The following is a 25,179-nucleotide window of genomic DNA, read 5'->3' as shown; positions in this document are numbered from 1 at the left end:
TATTATGCAACCAAACAACTGCCATGGTACTTATGTCACTGATGATATGAGTCTTTCTTGACAAGACAAGAGTGAGCACCCATCTGCTTCTGCAACCTCAAACTACCTACCCAGCCTAATACACCTAAAATATCTTCTTCCTTTTGATTGGGTGCACTTAAACTGGCAAACCTTGAAGTTCCTCTTTTCTTTTGACTGCCCTCCTATCTATGTCTACCCTTATCTCTTTCAAGGGCCCAGATTAAGTAGTTAGGCTCCTTAATTTCTCTGCCTAACTACTCATCTGCCAAGCTTTAATTACAGGTAATCATTCTCTATTCTATAACAAGCAATTTAAACATGGCATGGTTCAGATTGAACTGTTGGGCCATCCATCAAGTGTGATAACTAACAATATTTGCACATTGTAGACTTGCAAATAAGATAGTAGTGGCATTTTTACTGGCCACTTTCCTGGTCTTTTGGTTAGGGGTTCATTTTCTTTACTTTTGTTGACCAGTTTACTATTTTTTCCCTTTGATTTTTCTTTTAGGGCATACCCTCTTTACATTTTTAAATTTTCCCTATCTGTATACAAAATATGGAACCTTTGCAACATAAAAAGATGAACATATTTGGCACTTCCCTGGTCAATCATGAAAGATGAAACCTATTGGTATAGGAACCTAACACGTACCATGGACTAATGCCAAAAGGTCCAATAGTCTAGGGATTTGTTTGGAAAATCTAACTCTAAACCTGGGTCAGGACCCACTAAGCCAAAAAAATTTGTAATCTTCATCTTGTTGAAGATTGTTGGTAACTAGCATTTGTAAACCCTAGTTAGTATACCCTATTCATATGAAAACCCTAATCCTAATCTGCTTGTTCCCTCATAGAAACCCTAAATTTTAATTTCTAGGGTTTTTAGGTACTATATGGTAAATAACGAGGATGAAATTAAATAAATTCTAGGGTATGACATCATGTCCCTAGAGATGGTTAGATTTTGTACTTGAAAACCCTAGGAATCACCCTATAAGACTCCATGGAATCCCTAGATTAACAAGATTGGTGATTATCCTCTTGTGTTTGTATGTCTTACTTGGTGGTACTTGTCGATGATTAATGCAGGTGCACAATGAAGGAAGCAAAATGAAGGAAATCAAATCTTATGCTTTGATGGGAATGATGGATGGAGGGAACTGTAAAGACCCTGGAAGTATTGATGATATCAAGTTCATTAAAGGAGTAAGCATGCATCACTCAATTTTTTATTTATTATGGCATCATGTGATAGTAGGATATCTAGATTTTACTTGATTGGCTTACTTTATAAGAATTATCTAGTCTCTTAAATTTTAAGATCAACTTACATAAGGTTCATCTCTCATTCTCTAACATTATGTTAAAGGAATTCAACTTGCTAAGCTGGGCTGTTAAGATCCTATAAGAACCATCTCTTTGGAGGTTCTTAGAAGAAGCAATATGACGTAGACTCTTGAAGGTTGATAAAATGTAGATGGTCTCGTTACAGTCTCATAAGGAAAGAGATCAATTTCTCTTTCAATATAAGATGTTGACTCATTTAAGATATAATAGCGAGATGAGTGAATGAAAGCATAAGAATGCATATTTAAAGACAAATTTTGGGTAGGACATATAAATCCTACAAGAAAAGTTTATTATGCCTATAAAAATTAAGTTGACTTACTCTATAAATAATGGAATGTTGATACTTTCTCATTAGAATCTGTAAGTTCAACATCTAATATGATCTCTAGAAAAGAATGGTAACGTGATAATCAAGTTGGATCCTTGGGTAATTTGATGCATAAATCTAGACTCATGTGGAGATAATCTATGAAGATGTTGATGCCTTGTTGAGAAAGTCATCACGTTGAGGTAAATTTTTTGTTAATATCTATTATTGGTTATTTTGTTAACATGTTGTTTTTCTATCTGGAGGAATATTACAAGTATCCATGATAAAATTTGAGGCAAATTCAATTATGTGGATTGAATACTTGAATAATATTAATAAGAGCTCAAGCTTTGATACCTGGACACTAATGTCTAATACATGGAAATATTTGATAATCTAGGATTAGAAGGTAGCAGTGGGAGAAGGTAACATGAAGGTCAAATTTCACACTACGATAAGGAAGATAACTTTTGAAGAAACTATGGCCTTGGAGTCTGGGAAGGCTCAAGAGAATGTCTTCATGAATCAAGACAAGATGAAAGTGATGTGAAAAATGGATGACCCAAAACATGTCATGAGAAGATGGCTCTATGACCTATGACACTAAGAAAGGAAGCATGCTCAATATAATGATATGCAGAGGAAAGAGGGGTCCATATAGGCTTTGAGGAACTAGTAGCTAAATGAAATACAAGTAAGAAAACTTGTGGACGTAAATTTTCTAAGGAAGTTTGGAATCTCCTCCGGTTTTGATAGTTTATGGTGCCAAATACTCATGAGTTCTTATGAATGACATGGATTGGGTACTTATTGGCTTTGCAATGAGCTCAAGAAAAGGAGTCACTTGAAAGCCAACTTCCAATGTGTCGTAGAGAACTTAAATAACATATCACAAACATTTACCATGCTAATATGCCACACTGATTTCTAAACCAACAATATTCATTTCCACATTGATGTAGACAAGTAGTTACAATTGTGCAAACTATGCTATTGATGAATCACATCCTAAGAAGACCCATCAAATTTTATCATGTATTGTTTGTCTGGTGATGAATGTGCCAACAATTTCGAATCATTGCATTAGACTTTGGTGTTTTTTTAATATAAATTCGAGCGTGAAGAAAATGAAAGAGGCCTTAATTTATGCCTTGCTCTTTGGAATTTATTATCAAGATCCTAAGAAATATGTCTCTCGTAATCTTCAGGAATGATCAATTTTCACTTAAAAATATCCTTATATCTTTAAGAGCTATAGATTTTATGTCAATTGCATAAGCATAAAGATCAGAAACAAACTATAGAGCAAGTCATTCATCACATTTTAAAATAAAAATGCTCAAAAAAAGTTGGTTAAATTTTTCTTCATCGTTGTCATCCACTTCACCATTTTACCTAAAAACTGATTGACACAAGATGAAGACCTTGATCTGCTCATGGTTACCAGTTCTTGAAAAAATAGGGCCATTTGTGCCAAGATTATCTTTAATAACAACGGATGGTTTTGGACGGTGTTGGTTTGAGGGGGCCTAACCTAGGTTCAGAGTTAATTAGCCAAACAAATCCCTGTACTACAGAGTGTAGACTAAGGTCTCACCTGAAGCAGTATGGGGGGATGTTGGAACCAAGTTTTCGCACCCTTGAGATGTCTGAGGGGTCGCTTTAGTCCAACTGTGAATACCTTTGCGCAGGTCACTCTGTGCACTATCCTGACCTGCGAGGCCTTCGCCATCTGTTATAATCGCCTTCACGCAACCCTAACTAGGGGTTGAGGTGCTTTTGTGCTGCTAAAGCAGCGATCTGTTCTATTTCCCCATGTTACACCACAGATCTTACTTATCTTCTTATAACTATTAGTTACCTTCATGTAAACAGATACCTTATCTTATATTCACTTAATCAACATAATCATATAAGTTCATGCATCTTATAAACAATAGAAATGTAATTTATAACCGATACATTCATTGAAAAAAACAGGAAATAAATACACAGGAATGGTATAAAACTTCTCTTTATTAATGCTTCAATCAGTTATAGACTCAATCTTCCCTGCACACTCAGTTGCAGGGGTTCACACACTCATCTACGAACTAATAGGCCTCTGTGCACTCAGCTGTAGAGCCTTCTCCTACTTTACGACCCAAAGACTTGACTCTACACTTAGATAAGACTCAATTCTCAATCTATTGCTTCCTTCTCCCTCTTACTTCAATACAGCTTAGAGCCTTGCTCTATTTATACAATCCCATTATCTGCGAACCATGGTAAGATTTGTAAAGCTGACATTGCATTACAAAAATGAGGGCGGACAACCCTATGACTTATTTACAATCTTCGCACTCCGCTCCCACGAAACGCGGAGTCTTTACATCCGATTTGGTCAAAATCTGGGATTTAAGCCCCAAAACTTGCCTTGGGGTATCCCAAGCGCAACATGCCCCCAACACTAACATCGTGACTCACCCTCGAGTCACTCTGTTGGTGCGGAGATCTTCACGCGGAAACCTCCAAACTCTATCCAAACTATTGCAATATCGGCAGTGCACTGAGCAGTTGCCTGCTATACTTCCTACACATGTTGTTCAGAGACCGATGTAACGGAACTGCTGCCCTGCACCTGTTTATAGTCCAGCACCTCCTTTCAGCTACCTGGTGTGCTAAGGCTATGCTTCTATCGATTATTCATATAGACAGGTGACCCGTGTATGGCTTCAACTGGCTGCCATTCACTTTTCCTGGGAAAGGTTCTCCATTTAACTTTACCAACTACACTTCGCCTCCATTTGTGACGTCCTTAATAACATACTTTCCCGGCCAATGCATTCTGAATTTTCCTAGGAATTTATCAAACTTATTATCATACAGTAACACTAAATCATTCACCTTGAAGGTGCACAATTTAATATGTCGATCGTGCCAAGCCTTTTCACGCTGCTTTTGTACATGTTTGTGAAAGCCAGCCAGAAATCATTCTTCCTCGAGTTCCTCCAACTGTGAAAGTCTTTCCTCCAGGGCTCTGTGGTCTATCATACCCTTGAGTGCTGCTATGAGGAGACTAGGCATGATGTATTCCATCGGCATTATGGTTTCCACTCCATAGACCAGCCAGAAAGGTGTTTGTCTCGTCAGTTTCTTGCATGTCATCCTATAAGCCCATAATACTACAGGTACGCATAGGTCCCAATCGCTTCATTGCATGTTGCATACTTCGGTCAGTGCAATCTCAAATACTTTGTTAAATGTCTTGTGGGTGATATGGTGAACTTTTCTGATGATACACCTAAAACTCTTCTATCAACACATTGATCGTCTCGTTCAGGAAATGTGTGCTTCAATCGCTCATCAAGATCTTCGGACATCCAAATCATGTCAATACGTGTTCAAATAGAAAATTCATGTCATGGTGGCCATGCAATATTTTACCATCTGCACTTTTGCCCAACGAGTTAGGTACTATGTCGCAATGATAATATATGTCGCGCCCATTTTTCCTTGAGGTTTGATAGGTCCTACGAATTTGATCGCCCACTTTTCAAATGGCTACAATGTCATTTACAGATTTAAAGGTATCTCGTCCCTCCGCAATGGTTTATCTGTTCTTTGACATACATCACAGGCCTTGCAATGTGCTTTTGAATCTTGATGAAGGGTCGGCCGCCACAACCCTGCATGGAGAATCTTTTGCACGGTTGCTCTTCCTGCATAGTGTCCTCCCATAGTGCCCCCATGATTGTCTGCGAGGATATGGATTTGTTCAAATTCAAGTACATACCTTCGCAGTATCTCATCATTACCCATCTTATATAGGTGGCTTGCAATGACAAAAAAAAATGTCGCCCATACCACTAGTTCCTTCTTCTGCTGGACGAAGTACTCGTTTGGTGTAGTTCCAATTGTGATAAAGTGGATTATATCTTCAAATTGTCCATCCGCTATGCGCATAGAAAATAGATGCATGTTTATTAATCCTTCCTCCAGACTAGTAGGTTCTTCTCCTGTCTTAATGCATGACAGGTTATCTAGTCCTGCGTTCAATCATCTAGGTTTCACAACAACTTCAAAATCATATTCTTGGAACAATAGAAGCCATTTCCTAGCAATGGAACCATTTGTTCACTTGAGGGGGCCTGACGTAGGTTCAAAGTTAATTAGCCAAAAAACTCCCTATAGTACTCGCCCTTTTGGCAATAGCCCATGGAGTGCAAACTGAGGTCTCACTCGAAGCAGTATGGGAGGATGTTGGAACCAAGTTTCTACACCCTTGAGATGTCTGAGGGGTCGGTTTAGTCCAACTATGAATAGCTTCGCGTAGGTCACTTTGCGCACTATCCTAACCTATGAGGCCTTCATGATCTATTATAATCACCTTCACATAGTCCTCACCAGGGGCTGAGGTGCTTCTGCATTGCTAAAGCAGCGATCTGTGCTATTTCCCCGTGTTACACCATAGATCTTACTTGTCTTCTTATAACTGTTAGTTACCTTCATGTAAACAAATACCTTATCTTATATTCACTTAATCAACATACTCATATAAGTTCGTGCATCTTATAAACAACATAAATCTAAAATACCTGATACATTCAATGCAGAAAATAGGAAATAAATACACAGGAGTGGTATACAACTTCTCTTTATTAATGCTTCAATCAGTTACAGACTCAATCTGCCCTGCGCACTCAACTGCAGGGGTCTGTGCACTCAGTTGCAGAGCCTTCTCCTACTCTATGACCCAAAGACTCAACTCTATATTTAGATAAGACTCAATTCTCCATATATTTCTTCCTTCTCCCTCTTACTTCATTACAACTTAAAGCCTCACTCTATTTATACAATCCCTTGGTCTGCGGACCATGGGTAGATTTATAAAGCTGAAATTACATTACAAAAATGAGGGTGGACAACCTTATGACTCATTTACAATCTTCACGCTCCGCACCCACAAAACACAGATTCTTTACATCGGATTTGGTCAAAATCTAGGCTTTAAGCCCCAAAACTTGCCTTGGGGGATCCCACGCCCAACAGAGGGCCTATTTTTGGAGGTGGGCACATCCTGGAGGCTTCAATGTATTGGTCCTTTAGGTGTCCCAACAAGCTTCTTTTTCAATGGAAACATAGCTCCCACTTGAAAAATGAGCATGATGTACTTGTTGTGTCCCTGGGAAACTGCATGTTTGGTTATTTTTTATAAGCTTGGGAACCCCAAACTTAGAGGTGTAGAACAAGTACTAGAATTAGGCCCGAGGAAGAAAATCCATCAATTCTATCATCAGCCATTCCAATTGTAGAGTCATCACTATGAAGAATATCAAAATTTTAGACCTTGATAGGAGATTTTGTGCTTATATTTTTATCATTCAAGGATATGGGATGAGGATCACATGTACCACCAACTTGACTACACACTATAGGCAAAATAGTTGATGCATGAGAACCTATATGCTTTTTATTATCCTCGGATGCAAGTTAATATTTTTCCTTTCTCCTTATTTATGAGGGTATTTTAACAAATGAACTTGAATGTTCTTCCAACTCTTTTGAATGACATAAATATTCAGAATCCCTAATGCAAACATTTTTTTTTGCAACCAAAGAAGTTTCAAGATTATCCTTATTGTCATCCTATGATGAGTTTGAAGAGGGAGTTAGCATGTCAAAAGGAGGTTTGGTAGTATGAATATGAGACACAAAATTTTTCCTTTTTTCATCTAATACTAAGGTTCTTACTCCATCATAATCATTAGAAATCCTTATATCCACAATTTCAGAAGATAGTGAAATGCATTCAGATCTCTCAGTTTCTACATTTCTCTCAATATGTGAATTTGCTAGCAGTGTTCAATTTGATAATGAGTTATGAGAAATCCTTTTAATTCTTTCCTTAACTCCACTTTTTAGATGTGGATTACTTCCATCAAACTTCTTTTGAGGGTTAGTTTGTCTAATATGCCTTTCATAGGTGTTAATGTAAAATGTATCTACACCTGCACTAATTGCCAAGTTTATTCTTGTTATATAGGGAATATTCAAAAAAATTGGTTTGGAAGGTATAGAGCATGCTACATTGCTAAAAAACAACTAAATATGGTTTACTATGCTCTAAACTCATGGAATTTTAGGTGGAAGAAAAAAAGATGGAATGTTTAAAACAACAAACATGATACAACAATGGAAAATAAAATCAGGTTGGGAGAAGGGGTTAGATGTCAAACATATAAGGAGCTGAAAATTAAAAAATATTGTTTGTCCCTAATAAACCAAAGGAATTAAAATTAAGTGCTAAAAATCAAAATCACCTTACCCCATAATTTTTTAGTTGGCAGCACTTACTTAAATGATTATTGGATGATTACGATACAAAGGTAGATATCTTTAAAAACTAGTGCTATGATCACAAAAGGTTGAACTGCTGAAATCAAATGTTGATGCTAATATATATATATATATATATATATATATATATATATATATATATATATATATATATATATGGTTATATATATGAATATAATGATAATATATATATATATATATATATGGTTGGTGCCCTAAAATGAATAATAATGATAATAATAATAAATAAGAAGAATAAGAAGTGGAACTTGGACTGTATGCATGGTTAAGAACTCTAGAAATGTGGAAACCATATTGAAACTACAGGTGTGTAAGCTACTATTGGAGATTATATCCTTTTCTTATTAGAAAACTATTGCAAATTTATTTTATAACCACTGTTATAGACATTTTTGTGCCTTACAGCATTGAGCATGAAATGTCCATAATCCAAGGGATCCAAAGTCCCTAAATGAATTGTTCCTACCCCTAAAGGAACAAGGTCAACCAATGACAGCTTCTCCCAGAAGTTCTCCACCAAAAACCACTCAGAAACAGTCAATTCAGGATCAATTCAGAGGCTCCACTAGCTGTCTGCGCTGAAATGCAGAGATTACACTGGCTAGGTGCACTGCAATGCAGGTAGAAGCACTACCAGGGTGCGCTGAGCGGGAAATGACAAATGACAAGTTCATTCAACGAGGTGGAAAGACCCTGGAAGCTTCCAGAGTCTTCTCCAATGACACTTGCCTCAATGAATTCGACTAGTGATGAGTAAGAGGTTCTCAACCTCCAAGTGGAAGAAAGAACTGACAGAGAGAAGCCACAAGTCAAAACATGAGCTGACTCATCCTCTCTGCTCACATCTATATATGGATCTCTCACCAAAGGTTCAGGAGGCTGGAATTTTGTACTTTGCAGAGAATTGCTGTTGGTTTGAGATTGATATTAGCACATTGGGTGATTTATGCTTTGTTGGAGGAGAGGAAGGGATTCCTTTGCTGGGAGGTAGATGCTGGATCGGAACTCACTTAGTTGTATCTCCTCTCAGACTTTATTATTTTATCAATAAACTATTTGATTTTCTCCTACATGTTGTATACCAATGATGTTTTGTTATGCTTACATGTTTAGCTTAATCTGATCTTGAGCTTTTTATGAATGTATATCTGTATCTTTGTGTAGTTTCTCTCTCTTGTGATCTTGCAGGAATTTAGTGAAGCTGGGCCGGTGAGGGAGAAAGAAGCTGGGAGCTACCGAAGAGAGGAGTGATTTGGATCGACAAACTAGTGGAAGATACAGGTTAGTTAGATCCTTCTTCCTCACTTGCATTTCATAAAGAAGAATACTCGAATAAGTTTACCTGTTTGTTGCTAAGGCACTATCACCTCTTAGAGTGGGATAGGGGCATTCCATATTGGATACTTTCCCCAACAACAAATTGGCGACTCCGCTGGGGAGGTATCTTGTTGGTTTATTTGTGTTTCTGGCCTTGTTCTTCTCATAAACTCAGGAGTGCCGAATCGAAATGCACTTGCCATTTTCAAGTGCAAAATAGAGATCTGCCACTCTAGTCCACTCACTGGGCCTGTTTTTATGATCTGAACAAACTGATCCACAAGTGCTCTAACAGCCCTTTGTGATAGATCTTAGTCCTCCTATAAATCATCCTCCTAATTGTACCTAATTGATAGCTTTGATCTGGCCAAAAACTGTTGATTTAACTGCAAACCGTAACCCAGAACCCAGAAACAACTCTCGTTTCTGCTTCAGCGCAGACTCTGTGAAGAGGTTCTGCATTTCAACGCAGGTCCCGTGAAGGCTACCTGTGCTGAATGTCAAAACCTCTGTGTTGGGAGTGCGCTGATCAGTCTTTGCCTTGTGCAGCTGTGGTTCCCTGCTTCCTTTTGCTCAATTTTATCTCTGTTTTTTGCAGCCTGTTATCAGTCAGTGTACCTATCTGAAACCCCTTTTCTTTGCCTCAATTCCGCCTCAGTTGTATAAAGAAACTGTATTTGTTCTTTGTGTATTTGTTACATCATTTGCAGTTTCCCATTACAAAAGTAAACTAGTCATACTGTCACCCTTAGATCTAGACCTGTCATAAGTGTCGTTTTGATCTCAGAAGTGAGTTTGTTTGCTGTTCACAGTTGATTTAGCTTTTACTTTTGTCGTTTGGTTTGAATTTATGCATTTCTAGTGTCGAAACAAGTAAATCATAAAGTGTCATAATCGTCTTTTTGATTTTGAAAAAGGAACTTGTTTATGTTTTCACTTGAAATCGAATTCAAATTTGTACAACAACTTTCTTTTTAGGCATCAATATTAAGGAAGCGAAAACAAATACATGCATTTGTGCATTTTCATTTTGATAGTTTGCATGCTTTGATTTAGGGAAAGTGCATTACAGTGTGCTCTATGCTCTTTGAGAAAATTTGTATCTTCCTTTTCCCTTTGTAGCTAGGATTTTCATTGTTGAAAAGATATAAAAGCTTGCTTATCATCTTTAGACTGCATTTAGGAATTGTATCATACATCTCGTGGTGATCCAAAAAGGAAAACTTCTAAGAAAGATCAACCTAAAATAAATTGAATGAACTTAACAACGCTTTGTAACTTAACGCACAACATAGAGGTCTAGGCTAGAGACGTGTTCCGGCGTCGTAAAACCTGGTGACTGTCGATCTTGCTGATGGTTGGGTGATTCCTCCTGAGGGACGATAGCGCCAGTACGGATTGTGCTCCCACGTACCATCGAGTATATATTGGGAGACCCCTATAGGCATAAAACCTTTATCCTTAGGAAGCCGTGTTGGCCGCCCTACTGATCGCAATGCACTGAACACAACATTCGGGAAGATTGACCGCCCGTACCTTAAAAAGTATTCTGCGGTTTTGCGAAAAGTTTGGCACACCCTCTACCTAGAACTCCAGAGCAGTTCCTTTTGGCCTTTTTCAGACTCTATAACGGAAAAAGTCCATCCGAGCATTTGTCACTTCGGGCTCATTAAAACATCGAAGGAGACTAGAGTCATCTTTAGCTTTTTCTCGACTCTTTAAAATTGAAAAAGCAAGTTGTGTATAAAGCGTCGTTAAAATTTATTTTAAACAGAACAATCACCCCTTTTTCCTGCGTTGATCTTTAAGTTGAGAAAATGGAGCACACCAACCAAGGAATTCCTCTTGGTGGAAATCCTAGTCCCTTCTCCTCTTGGGGAGATGTTGGTGCGCCCCATATGGCCACATTGTCGCTTCCAGGACTGACAATTGGCTTGCCGGTCTGGCTCTTTTCAACCAATGTCGTTCAGAACACCACTATTGCTGAACAGTCGAATCAACAGTTAGACCAGTCCAGAGTTTCCCACCAGCCTTCTACATCCTCTAATTCTTCCTCTCCTCCTTCCTCTTCGCTTGACGGAACTGGTAAAACAAAAAACCAAGTTCCTAAGGAGAAGAAGGAAAAGAAGAAGAAAGAGAAGAAGAAGAAGGAGCCAAAAGCGACTGGGGGCAGACAAGTGTCGTCTGACAAAAATCAACACACAGCACTAACTAGGCCTAAATCGCCATGTGTCATATGCAAGGGAGACCACTTCCACAGAGATTGTCCCTGCATCCCCCGGATACTAAGGGACTGGTCTCCCCATTTGCACAATCCGGTAGCATCAACCTCTGATAGCCATGTTGAATGCATACCGTCAACTAGCGAAAGTGAAGTCCTTGGACAAAAAGGGAGAGCTAGATCTCCCTGTAGACTATGTGAAGGCGATCACGCCATCCACCGTTGTCCCTTCTTAGACGAAGCGAAAAGAGTTTTGGATGATCGTCCGGTGTCACCATCACGACTTCCTCCTGGATATAAAAAACTCTTGCTGAGTCCTTCGTTAGTTGAAAATCCAGCTGGCCCGCTCAAGTGGTCAGCTGAAGCGCCGGTCATTGAAGATGAACCAGCTGAATCCATACCTGATGAAAGTCAAAAGGTCGAGGTGGCAGTTGACCCGGTCTTGCCTTCAGAGGATTTATCTTCGAATGATACAGTCACTGAAGAGAATAAAGATGACACCATCCAAATTCTCTTCATCAACACAGACTCAGACGAGCACGGGGGCACTCCCCCCATTCCTTTATCGCAGGAAGGAAGTTCATCAGAGCGATACCCGGCCGTTTACTCGGTCCCACCACCAAGCAACCTAGTTGTCTCCTTCGACTGGAACCAACTAGGCAGACCCCGTTTGCCAGCAAGCATACCATTCAGAATTATCGTCCAAATATACAGAATGGTCATGGCTGGCACCATCATTGATGAAGGGGCATCTGTGAGTATCCTTTCCTCCACTGCTTGGAAAGCGCTTGGTTCGCCAGCGCTTTTGCCTGAAATGAGAAATCTGACAGGCTTTGATAAAGGAACCAGTTGACCTTTAGGGATCCTCCCCAATGTGCCTATCACATTGAAAGGGAAGACCGTTCAAATGAACGTGATGGCCGTTCAAGGACCCTTGGATTATAACCTACTCCTTGGACGAGACTATATATATTGCATGGGAGCCATAGTCTCCTCACTCTTTAGAGTAATGTGTTTTCCGCACGAAGGAAGAGTGGTCAAGCTCGTGGACCAGCTTTCATTTCCTGGATCACGCATCGCAAATAGTCATATACCTTCCCTAAATGGTCTCTTCACACAAGAAATGTCTCAACCCACGGCCTGTCCTCCCGATGAGCGCGAGTAATTCGGAGGGATATGACTGGAACCCAGGGGGCATGCGTCCTGGTCTGCTTCGGCAGGAAAACTTTGGGTATAGGGTAGATTTCCGCGGGAGAATATGACTAGTCCGTACCTCGTCCATGATTGGAAGAGGGGTTGTTCTAGAATAAGATTCTTTTGTCAAAGTTATGTGTTTGGCAGAACAGAGTCACTCACCTTTGTTCATCTCGGTGGACATCGCCGAAGAAGTGTTTTGTTTGAAAGATTAACAGAATAATCTTTGGGTAACCTGAAAGAGGTAGGCCTCTCTCGGTAAAACAAATGTTTTGGCGGAAGTGAAGTAGAGGTAACCTTGAAATCGTATTTTATACCTGGGGGCATGCAAACCTTTTGGAGTGCAAGCAAGGGGCGGCTATTTATTTTTTAAATTTTTAGGTCCTCCCTTTAAACCTATAGGTCTAACCCTTTAAACTCGTAGGATTAGTCGTTTCCGAACTTGCAGAACGAAAGGATGCGGGGCATAGCTTTGGTAAGGCGCAAGCTCCATAAAAAATGGAATCTTACATGAGACATTCTTATCATATGACTGGATAATTGAGCAGTTTTAGCACATAGTTCATGCTCGTTAAAAAATAAACATAAGACTGAGGAGTGTTTTTCCGCGTTTAAGCTCGTTAAAAAATGAACTATCTTCCGGTAAATAACCACCGTGAACGTAACATTATCAGCCATTAAATCCTTGGTCTTGTTTGCACCGTCACCTCCACTTTTCCATTGGCCGATCGTTCACCTCCATATGATTGTTTACCCATTTTGAGGAACAGCTGCGAAGAGTGATTTCACTAGCCATCCTTGTGACACTGCCGTGCTTGGAAAATTCCAACCCTTACCTGGAATCAGCTGCTAACCCGTTTTATCACTCGTTCCTCAAAAGATGAGTCTTCTTTAAGCTCTTTTCATCTGACTCGTAAAATAGGAAAAGATTGTCGATTTTTTGCCTTCCAGCTCGTTAAAGCGACCGGAAGTGTTATCCCTCCTCTAGATTTTAATCTTTTTGGACCTGAGGGATTATTGCACAAAAAGATCGAGCGCTTGTTTTGTTCGGCTCGTTAAAACTATCGAAAATCCATCCCTTCTGTATTGTTTTATACTTTTTCAGACTTAAGGGATTAGATGACGAAAAAGGACTTTCGGAGTTGACTTTACGTACCTTTTCAGACTCTCTAAAAATGAAAAGGACCGAGTTATCTTTGTCGTTAGACTCGTTAAAAGCATTAAATAGCGACAAACTTGTCTTTAGACGAGAACGAGTTTCACTATCGCTAGGCTCGTTAAAACATAGCGATGGGTTTGCCCGAAGGGCAAATTATAGAACAAGCATATATTATCCTCCTCAAGCTTGACAAAAATAAAGAGGTACTGGTCAGCAATGACTGGGGAAAAATTGGGAAGAAACTCAAAGAACTTTATTGGTAGCAAGTCGCTCTTGAACATGACACTTCCACTCCGTGCCTGAGTCGGGTTGGGTTTCTTCATTCACCGGTCACATCACCATGGTCTCGCCAATACCGTCCATATTTGGGGTAAATGCTACCAATCCATCACACAAGTGTCGCCGATATGTTCAAGAGAAGTCATCCAGAGGAGTCAACAATGTCCCATCCACTACCATACATTATCCTTCATCCTTTCATGACCACCACCCTGAACCATATATCATCAGATCGTTTTCACCTCCATCAAAATCATTTGCTTCGTTCCGTGTCACTGATGTGGGATACATTAAGGCCCTCCTTTGACGGATCGCTTCTTGTCGACATCAGCTCATTATCCAAGAAGTTGATCTAGGAACAACCCCTTCATTACTTTGAAGCTTGCATGCCTCAATGGCAAGTTTCTCACTTCCGGCGACAGGTATACATCAATGACCTTCGACTGAAAGATTTTGCGTGGTGTTCGACGCCAAGTCCTTTATTCACACCACGTGAATTGTACTGCAGTACCGTGAGGGTCATTATCATTATCGGTGATTCCTCTCGCGCTTGTTAACGGTTTACCTCATTGACCGGTAATCAAGCGATGTCTTTCCATGTTCGACTTCAGAACATCTCTCACATGGATCGACTTGTACTTAGAGTGAAGATCGAACGAGATTGAAGACCCCGGATCTAGTTTCATCCATCCGGGCTGCGATATATATTCAGGAAAGATAAAGACATTGACATGTACATCATTGCAGCAGATAATCATCCTACCAAAAGGATGATAATTTCATCAAAATTATCAGCCTACCATCAGACGATTGTCTGTTCTATGTACAGAAAAATGAATTTATAAAGATGAGCATGGGAATGCCTGCCTCAGCTAGATCATGAAAGCACTATGAAAAATAATGTATTGTATTGTATCTTATTACAGGTCTCCTCCCAACATTGGAAGAACTTCGGATCCTCCTAATAAATCATTTCACCCGATAAATGGCCTCATACTTTAGGGGGCAACTGTTATAGACATTTTTGTGCCTTACAGCATTGAGCATGAAATGTCCATAATCCAAGGGATCCAAAGTCCCTAAATGAGTTGTTCCTACCCCTAGAGGAACAAGGTCAACCAATGACAGCTTCTCCCAGAAGTTCTCCACCAAAAACCACTCAGAAACAGTCAATTCAGGATCAATTCAGAGGCTCCACTAGCTGTCTGCGCTGAAATGCAGAGATTACACTGGCTAGGTGCACTGCAACACAGGTAGAAGCACTACCAGGGTGCGCTGAGCGGGAAATGACATATGGCAAGTTCATTCAACGAGGTGGAAAGACCCTGGAAGCTTCCAGAGTCTTCTCCAATGACACTTGCCTCAATGAATTCGACTAGTGATATGTAAGAGGTTCTCAACCTCCAAGTGGAAGCAAGAACTGACAGAGAGAAGCCACAAGTCAAAACATGAGCTGACTCATCCTCTCTGCTCACATCTATATATGGATCTCTCACCTAGAGGTTCAGGAGGCTGGAATTTTGTACTTTGCAGAGAATTGCTATTGGTTTGAGATTGATATTAGCACATTGGGTGATTTATGCTTTGTTGGAGGAGAGGAAGGGATTCCTTTGCTGGGAGGTAGATGCTGGATCGGAAATCACTTGGTTGTATCTCCTCTTAGACTTTATTATTTTATCAATAAACTATTTGAGTTTCTCCTACATGTTGTATACCAATGATGTTTTGTTATGCTTACATGTTTAGCTTAATCTGATCTTGAGCTTTTTATGAATGTATATCTGTATCTTTGTGTAGTTTCTCTCTCTTGTGATCTTGCAGGAATTCAGTGAAGCTGGGCCGTTGAAGGAGCAAGAAGCTGGGAGCTACCGAAGAGAGGAGCGATTTGGATCGACAAACTAGTGGAAGATACAGGTTAGTTAGATCCTTCTTCCTCACTTGCATTTCATAAAGAAGAATACTCGAATAAGTTTACCTATTTGTTGCTAAGGCACTATCACCTCTTAGAGTGGGATAGGGGCATTCCGTATTGGATACTTTTCCCAACAACAACCACGAACCACAAACCAATACCTAGCACAATTCTATCTATGTCAATATTTTTTTCTCAAATAGAACATAAAAAGAAATCACTAGATTACCAATCATTGATGGATGTCATTAACTAGTGTGAGACAACTCACTATTAATTTCAATGAGTGTTAAGGTAAAATAGTGCATTCTGACATGTATGAACGTATGTTTTGAGTTAGAGTCACCTGTAGGATCTAGAAATAAAAAAACATTGATGTATCCCCTTGTTTCCAGTGAGGAGATCTGCCATTAATGTATGAAAATTCCAAGGCACTCAAAAAGATCTCTGATCTTGACCCTAGATAAGGTGTTCAAGTTTATGGGACACGATTTGTTGGAAGGTGGGCCTTAAGGAATCCCATAGCAGCCAACTTGAGCATAGAACCAGAAATATTTTGAAGAAACAATGAAACCAATATGAACTTACAAAGTTTATTGCGGATATTTCCTGCAAAGAGACCTAGTTTTCAAGCAAGATCCATGTTTAGTTGCATTGGTTGCCTGGTTTTAACAACTAGACTTATTTTTGTCTTTACTATTTCATTCATCTATTCACTATACTATCCTATCCTACTTGAAAAATAGTATTCTTATTCAAGTATAGGAGTACTTCCAATGAATCCATGTGCATAACAAGATAACATATATTCTCATACTCATATTTGAGAGATAGGATTTAATGTATACTAGAGCATGAAACACTGATTGCTTCAAGTAATGTGATGTAAATAGTTGTTGGAGAAGAGAATGATGCTTTGATCTAATAGACATATGGAACCAATCTTCAATATAATCATGATATCCATGGCTCACTTTCTCATTCATTCCATTTTATAGATCTTCCTCACCCATTCCATATACATCTCCAACCATTGAATCATTTGTCTCTTGATTGGATGGGAGATCTAATCGTAGACATTTTGAGAACTCCTCAATCTCAAGTTTGAGTTCAGTCCATTATTCTTTAGTCCCCTTGGAAAATCTACAAAGTTGATCAAGGAAGGATTTTGGATCTTCCTATATATATGACTCATGAACTTTCTTTTCTTCTATAACTTCATGGAGTGCATGTATGCCCTTAATGGAAGTTATAATTTTCTCATTATGAGAGGAAGAGACACCAATTGCCTCCATGATCTAGGAAAGTTATTAGAGTATCATTCTCCAACAAGTTCTCGATCATTATTTTTTCTTTGTTGGTTACTAATTCCTACCCAACACATGGATTATTGTGTGGGTGAGGGAGAGGGGGGTTCTTACAGCACCCAAAGAAAGAACTCTTAAAAAAATAAATGAAATATACTAAAAGAAAGCAATTTGAAGTAAAACTTTTCATGTACTTGGATTCTCTCATGCTACTAAGACCTAATATTGATAGTTATCTTTTTGTCATGAGTTATCTTCTTCCATGAATAAAACTTAAAATAAATCACACTTGCATTAAAACACATCAAACCAACATGACAAGGCTTTGGAGAAACACATTAAAGTGGATTCGGAAGACTAGGACCCTTTTTCAAATGTTTTGAAATGAGGCTATATATGCATCTTATTGTTTCTCTTTCACCAAGTCATAAGTGTTGGAAAAAAAAGCTAAGCTACTAATGCTTTAATCCTTTTTTAGCACCTTCCCAGAAATGATACCAAACATGTTGGTCAAAATATATGTATTATATTTCCAACACTTAATTATCAAAATAGGATCGTAATACTTACAAATTCTAGCAAAATATATCTTGAATCAAAGCTTGATCTAACCTAATCTAATCTAGGATAATCTAACATAGAAAATTACTACTACAAATGAACAAGTAAATGACATGTTTAGAAAGGAAATGAATACAAATAAACACAAGTAGAAACTAAGGTTGTTTGGCTAGTCCTTGACTTATATCCCCTATCACAACCTAAGAATGAAAACTTTCACTAATCATAAGCAAGCGTTCATGTATTCAATAGCAAGTTGGATCTGAAGAAATGGAGGATTCTAGTTTTGGTGGTTAGTTTATTCAATAAAATGATGAAAGTAAATGAAATACAATGAATTGAAAGGGAATTTAATGTCATAAAATTGATCAAGAGAAAGAGGAAAATCATTAAACTAGTTTGAAATAAACTAAGGTAAAGGCATGATAAACAATCTAGTTAACCTAAGCTAAACTAGAAAAGTAAAGAAACAAGACATCATTTAGCATTGAGAGATCCTTATCAAGTTGAGTGATGTTGCCAAATCCAATCATATTAAATTAAGATAGTACACCAAGGATGAAGAACAAAAATGTTCCATTAGTTAAGAAATCATCATTGTTACAAAGAGGAGAAACACTTAACTCACTACCATAATCAATCTCTTATCAATTACCTATCTTCAAGCCCCATTACATGAATGAATAATCAGAAACATGAACCCTATTCTAAGTTTGATTATTTGTACAAAATGGAGTATTGGGTGGATTATAACCAATCCCTCAATCTCATATACCTAACGCTAAGATACATACAAACTAACAAATGACAATTTACAAGATAAGATTGGGTGATTTTGCTCCCCAAAGTGAAAATAAGATACAAAAATATTATTCTTATGTTTTGTAAATATTTGGTATTTTTTCCTTGCTTTTAACGTGATTAATTTTATATTTTCCTGAAATATGGGAATTATTTGGAAATTTGGATGAATTGTGCATTTTGGGTAGATTGACATTGATGATCTCACCATAACTCTCAAACCATTTTGAATTTTGAGAAATTTATTATGAATCATTCAATTTTCTATACTAGGAACAAAACCCATGTCCCATATTTTTTAGATTCGCCCCCATTTGCACAGAAATTAAAGTGAAAGTTGGCAGTCTAGAAATTATGAAATGTAACACTATTTTTGAGTTGGCACCTCACATGTGCAACCTATGTGTGATCGTAGTTGCATACAAAAGGTTTGACACCCTAGGCTAGAAAATCCATGTGGCACAATTTCTTCTAAAAGTCGCAAATTTGCTAACGATGATTAGGTACCAAAATCTACATTTTTGGTACCAAAACTGAGCTAAATAGTTCATCATCACTAGAAATAACTCAAAACACAATTAATATATTATAGACTTAGTAATTAGTGAAAATAAGAAACTTTTACCTTGTTAGAAAATTATATATTACGGAGTAATGGAACAAATAAAATATTGCAGAAATATAAACACAGAAAACGCATAAAACAAGAGAGACACAGATATATGTGGTTCACCTAGTTTGGACTACGTCCATGGAGAAACAACCAATCCTTCCTTTTATATTATCCAGCAAACTGAAGAGATACAACCTACAACAGATCCACTGTAACACCCTCTTTGCTCTCAATCTCCTCTCTCTTCCTCACTCAGAATACAGATCTACATAGAGGCATTACAATTCCCTCATATATAGTGAGGGGTTGCCTTCTAGGGAAAAAAACCCTAAATTAAACATAACTTCTACTATCATATCAATTGCCTAATGAATGGCCTAGATTGACTAGAAATTACTAGACTTTTACAAGGCAATTTTACATCTATTTTTAGCTTTGGGGGCATTGCCCCCAAACCCCCACCGGGGGATTGCTGGCCCCTGGCACCCCAGCTGAGGGGGATTTACCCCCCCCGTGGAAGGGTGTATAGTCTTCCTGGGGTATACATCCAACTGAAACCTTTGAATACAGAATATAATCAGGCTCCACACCCAACAATCTCCCACTTGGAGACTGATTATAACAACTCCACTGCTGCTTCATTTGCTAGACAATGACTCCACTTTGGACCTGGTTGTTTCTAATCTTCTTCATCATACTTGAAGACTAATTGAAATTGAGTAGATTCTCAGTTTCTCCCTAGTTACAACTTTTGTTAGCATATCTGCAGGATTTTGGCTATTTTGTATCTTTTCCAGCTTCAACTGTCCATCTTACAATGTTGACCATATGAAATGGTACTTGAGCTGTATATGTTTAGTCTTGGAATGAAATGCAGAGTTTTTTGCAAGATGTATGGCACTCTAGTTATCACTGTATAACCTGCCCAACACCTACTTCTTACCCAACTCATCTAGAAACCTTTGCAACCAAATTATTTCTTTACTAGCCTCTGTAGCAGCAACATACTCTAATTCTGTTGTTGAAAGTGCAAAAACACATTGGATTTTTGAAACCCAAATGACTGTTGTTCCACTTACAGTAAACACATACCGTGTTGTGCTCCTCCTGTTATCTCTATCACCTACCATATATGCATCAACATATCCCTGCAGAGCAATGTTTGAACCACCAAAGCATAATGCTTGATTTGTGGTACCTCTCAAATACCTGAGAATCCACTTCACTGCCATCCAATGTTCTTTTCCTGGATTGTTCATGTACCTGCTTACAACTCCCACTACATGTGCAATATCAAGCCTTGTGCAGATCATTGCATACATTAAGCTTCCAACTGCTGATGCATATGGAACTTTAGACATATGAGCCATTTCTTTCCAAGTTTTGGGACACGCCTCCTTACTTAATTTGATATGGCTAGCCAAAGGTATACCAATTGGTTTTGCATTCTGCATATTAAACCTTTTCAACACCTTTTCTATGTACTCACTTTGAGACAATGTTAATTTGCGATTCTTCCTATCTCTAGTTATTCTCATACCAAGGATTTGTTTGAAGCACCCAAATCCTTCATTGCAAATGAGTTTTCCAATTTCCTTTTGAGCACATTTATTTCCTGCATGTTAGAACCTACAACAAGCATGTCATCTACATACAATAACAATATAATATAGCTGCCATCACTTTTCCTTTTGAGATAAACGCAATGATCAGAGTGACATCTAGTATAACCTTGTTCAGACATAAACCTATCAAATTTTAGATACCACCACCTTGGAGCCTATTTTAAGCCATACAAACTATTCTTCAACCTGCACACTAGTTTCTCCTTCCCTTTTACCTCATGTCCTTGTGACTGTTGCATATATATATCTTCGTCCAAATCCCCATGGAGAAAGGTTGTCTTTACATTTAACTGCTCAAGATGCAAATCTTCAGCTGCTACTAGACTTAAAATAGTTCTGATTGAAGTCATTTTAACAACATGAGAAAATATTTCATCAAAATCAATACCTTTCTTCTGTGCAAAACCCTTCACCACAAGTCTAGCTTTGTACCTCTATTTTCCTCCATCTTCTTCCTCCATCCTGTAAACCCATTTATTCTGCAATGCTATTTTACCTACAGGCAACCTGATTAAGTCCCAAGTCTGGTTATGTGCTAAGGAGTCCATCTCTTCTTTCATGGCTTGCTCCCACTTCTTCCTGGTTTCTACCTACACTGCTTCTTCATAACATTCTGGTTCACCAGAATCAGTCAACAATACATAATATAATGAAGGAGAGTATCGTTCAGGGGGTCTACTTATCTTGGTAGATCTTCTAACACCACTTTTAGGTGTTTGAAGTGCTTGTTTATATTGTGGTTGTTGTTCTGGGTGTTGATCATTATGATTTTCAGGCACCATCACTTTTCCTATGATATCGTCAAGTACTGTGTATTCTTTGTTTTCTTTTTTTTTTCTTTTCCTGCAACTGATTCTTATACAAGACCTTTTCATTGAATATTACATCCCTGCTCCTAATGATTTTGTGATTTTCATAATCATATAAGTGATAACCAAAATCATTAACACCATATCCAATAAAGGTACATTTCTTTGATTTTTCCTCAAGCTTTGTTCTATTTTCTTTGTTAATGTGGACAAAGGCTTCACAACCAAAAGTCTTTAAAAATGAGTAGTTTACCTTTTTACCTATCCATGCCTCCTCTAGAATACCACCATCCAAGGAACTTGAAGGCCTTCTGTTTATTAGATAAACAACAGTATCTACAACATTCACCCAAAATTGTAAAGGCAATCCTGCATGCAATCTCATGCACCTTGCATGCTCCATGATTATCCTGTTCATCCTTTCTTACACACCATTTTCTTGTGGTGTTCTTGGAACTGTCTTCTCTTTGTGAATTCCATTCTCTGAATAGTACCTATCAAACTCTTTGCTGCAATATTCACCTCCATTATCTGATCTGAGACACTTCAACCTTTTGCCTGTCTCATTTTCAACCAAAGCTTTCCATTTCTTGAAAGTATAAAATACATCAGATTTATTTCGAATACAATAAATCCATCTTTTTTTGGTTTCATCATCAATAAAAGTAACATAATAACGAGAGCCACCAAGAGATGATACCTGAGCAGGTCCCCATACATCTGTATGCACAAGCTCTAATTTTTTGCTCTTTTTTTCTTTCCCAAATCTAAGGAATCTGACTCTCTTCTATTTTCCATAAACACGATTCTCACAGAATTTTAAATCAACATGCTTCAAACCTACCAACAGATTTCTTGAGTGAAGAATGTGCATCCCCTTCTCACTCATGTGCGCGAGCCTATGATGCCACAATGTCGTATCTTCTCCTGTAGAGGTTTAAGCATTAACAGAATTAGAAATACCATTGCATAAATACAATGTACCAACCTTTTCTCCTTTTGCTATTACCAGGGATCCTTTAGTAACCTTCCAGGTTTTATCCGTGAAAGTACTTATGAAACCTTCACCTCCCAACTGCCTTGTTGAAATCAATTTTTTCTTCAAATATGTAGCATGCCTTACCTCCTTTAATAACCATTGATTTCCATTCTGTTGTTTTATGAAAACTGTACCCATTCTAACGATTTTATAGGGTTTATCATCACCCAATCGAACCTGTCCAAAATCTCCTTGAACATAATCATGAAAATGTTTCCTATTAGGTGTGGCATGGAATGAGGCCCCCAAATCTACCACCCAGGCATCAATAATATTTTCTAATGAAAGAATCAAAGCATCTTGCAACACATCACCTGTTACATTCGCTTCATGATTAGCTTCTTGTTGCGCGTCTCCTTCTTTTCCCTTCCGAGACTTGCAGTCTTTCTTCAGGTGTCCTTTCTTCTCGCATTTCTAGCACACTATCCCCGATCTGGACTTGGCTCTGCCTTTCCTTGATTTACTATGATATCCTAAGCTATTTCCTCTTTCCATTTTTCTTCCCCTAGTCTCTGTAGTCAAAGCATTACCTGATGTCTCACTAGAGATTTTTCGTCGCATTTCCTCGCTAAGGATTGCACCAACAACATCATCAAACTTTAAAGTACTAGATCTAGAGACAGAGTTACTAATGGCCATAACTAAACCATTCGAACTTTCTAGCAATGAGCACAGAAATAACAGAGCCCTAACTTCATCATCAAAATTTACCCCTACGGAAATTAACTGACTTGTAACTGTATTAAAATCATTTAAATGATCTGCAACAGATCCACCTTCTGACATCTTCATATTAAATAAACGCTTCATAAGAAATACCTTATTTTAGGCCGAGGGTTTTCATATAGTTTGGCCAATGCTGACATTAAACCCTGTGTTGTCGTTTCCTTTGAAATATTAAATTCTACTGATGCCGCTAGGCATAGCCGTATTGTTCCAAGTGCCTTTCTGTCAAGAATATCTCATTCTGTGTCTGTCATACTTGTCGGCTTCTTTGTCTTTCTGCTCAATGGTAGGTACAGATCTCTCTGATACAGATAATATTCCATCTGAATCTTCCACATCTAGTAGTTTTGGGCGTTGAATTTTTCGACCCTAAACCTACCATATTCCACCATTGCTCCCACTCGAACTAGGAACCTTTCTCTCCTGCGAGTTTATCAGCCAAATAGACCTTTGGCTCTAATACCAATTGTTATAAAATTATATATTACATAGCAATGGAACACATAAAATATTGCAGAAATATAAACACAGAAAACACATAAAACAAGAGAGACACAGATGTACGTGGTTCACCTAGTTTGGGCTACGTCCACGGAGAAACAACCAGTCCTTCCTTTTATATTATCCAGCAAAATGAAGAGATACAACCTATAGCAAATCCACTATAACACCCTCTTTTCTCTCAATCTCCTCTCTCTTCCTCACTCAGAATACAGATCTACATAGAGGCATTACAATTCCCTCATATATAGTGAGGGGTTGCCTTCTAGGGCAAAAAACCCTAAATTAAACATAACTTCTACCATCAGATCATCCGCCTAATGAACGGCCCAGATTGACTAGCAATTACTAGACTTTTACAAGGAAATTTTACATCTACTTTTAGCTTTGAGGGCACTGCCCCCAAACCCCCGCCGGGGGACCTTTGGCCCCCGAACCCCCCAGTCGAGGGGGATTTAACCCCCGGGACCCCTGCCTGGGGGACAAGTCCCCCCCGCACCCCCCTGCATGGAGGGGTGTACAGTCTTCATGGGGTATACATCTAGCTGAAACCTTTGAATACATAAGATAATCAGGCTCCACACCCAACATACCTCATTATGAATGCCAAAAGGGTTTCAGGTTAAAAGGGTTAAAAATGCATAATAAAATGGCAATATGTGGTTATATGTATAGGGTATTAATGACAAAAATGTCCAACGAATAATTGAAAAACATGAAAATATAGGATCCAAATAACATGAAATGGTACATTTTAAAATAAAAGAGCATTTATCATCTATGCCACTAGATCTAGTTCACACTGATATTTGCGAACCTATAGGAACACAGAGCCTAACAAGAGAAAAACATTTCATTTTGTTCATTGATGACTATACCAAAGCAACATGGATCATGTTGCTTAAGGAAAAATCAGAAGCTCTCAACAATTTCAAAGTGTTCAAGGCACAATTTGAAATGAAAAGGACATAAAAATCATGTGTTTAAGATCATACAGAGGAGGAGAATTCATCTCTAATGAATTTACAAATTTTGTTAGGAGCATGGGATCAAACGATAGTACTCAGTAGC

General features: G+C 38.3%; 1 pseudogene; it reads right to left on the bottom strand.

Annotated features, from left to right (window-relative positions):
- Positions 1-2,705: 2,705 nt before the first annotated feature.
- The window catches only part of LOC149251289 (uncharacterized), a 47,395-nt pseudogene continuing 24,921 nt past the window's right edge, over positions 2,706-25,179 (bottom strand).

This window comes from Pinus tabuliformis, chromosome 7, assembly GCF_031772625.1.
Source record: "Pinus tabuliformis cultivar Carrire ecotype Pingquan chromosome 7, CPIR1, whole genome shotgun sequence".
Classification (NCBI taxonomy): domain Eukaryota; kingdom Viridiplantae; phylum Streptophyta; class Pinopsida; order Pinales; family Pinaceae; genus Pinus; species Pinus tabuliformis.
Note: the sequence above shows the minus strand (reverse complement) of the source record. Positions and strands in the feature narration are given on the sequence as shown.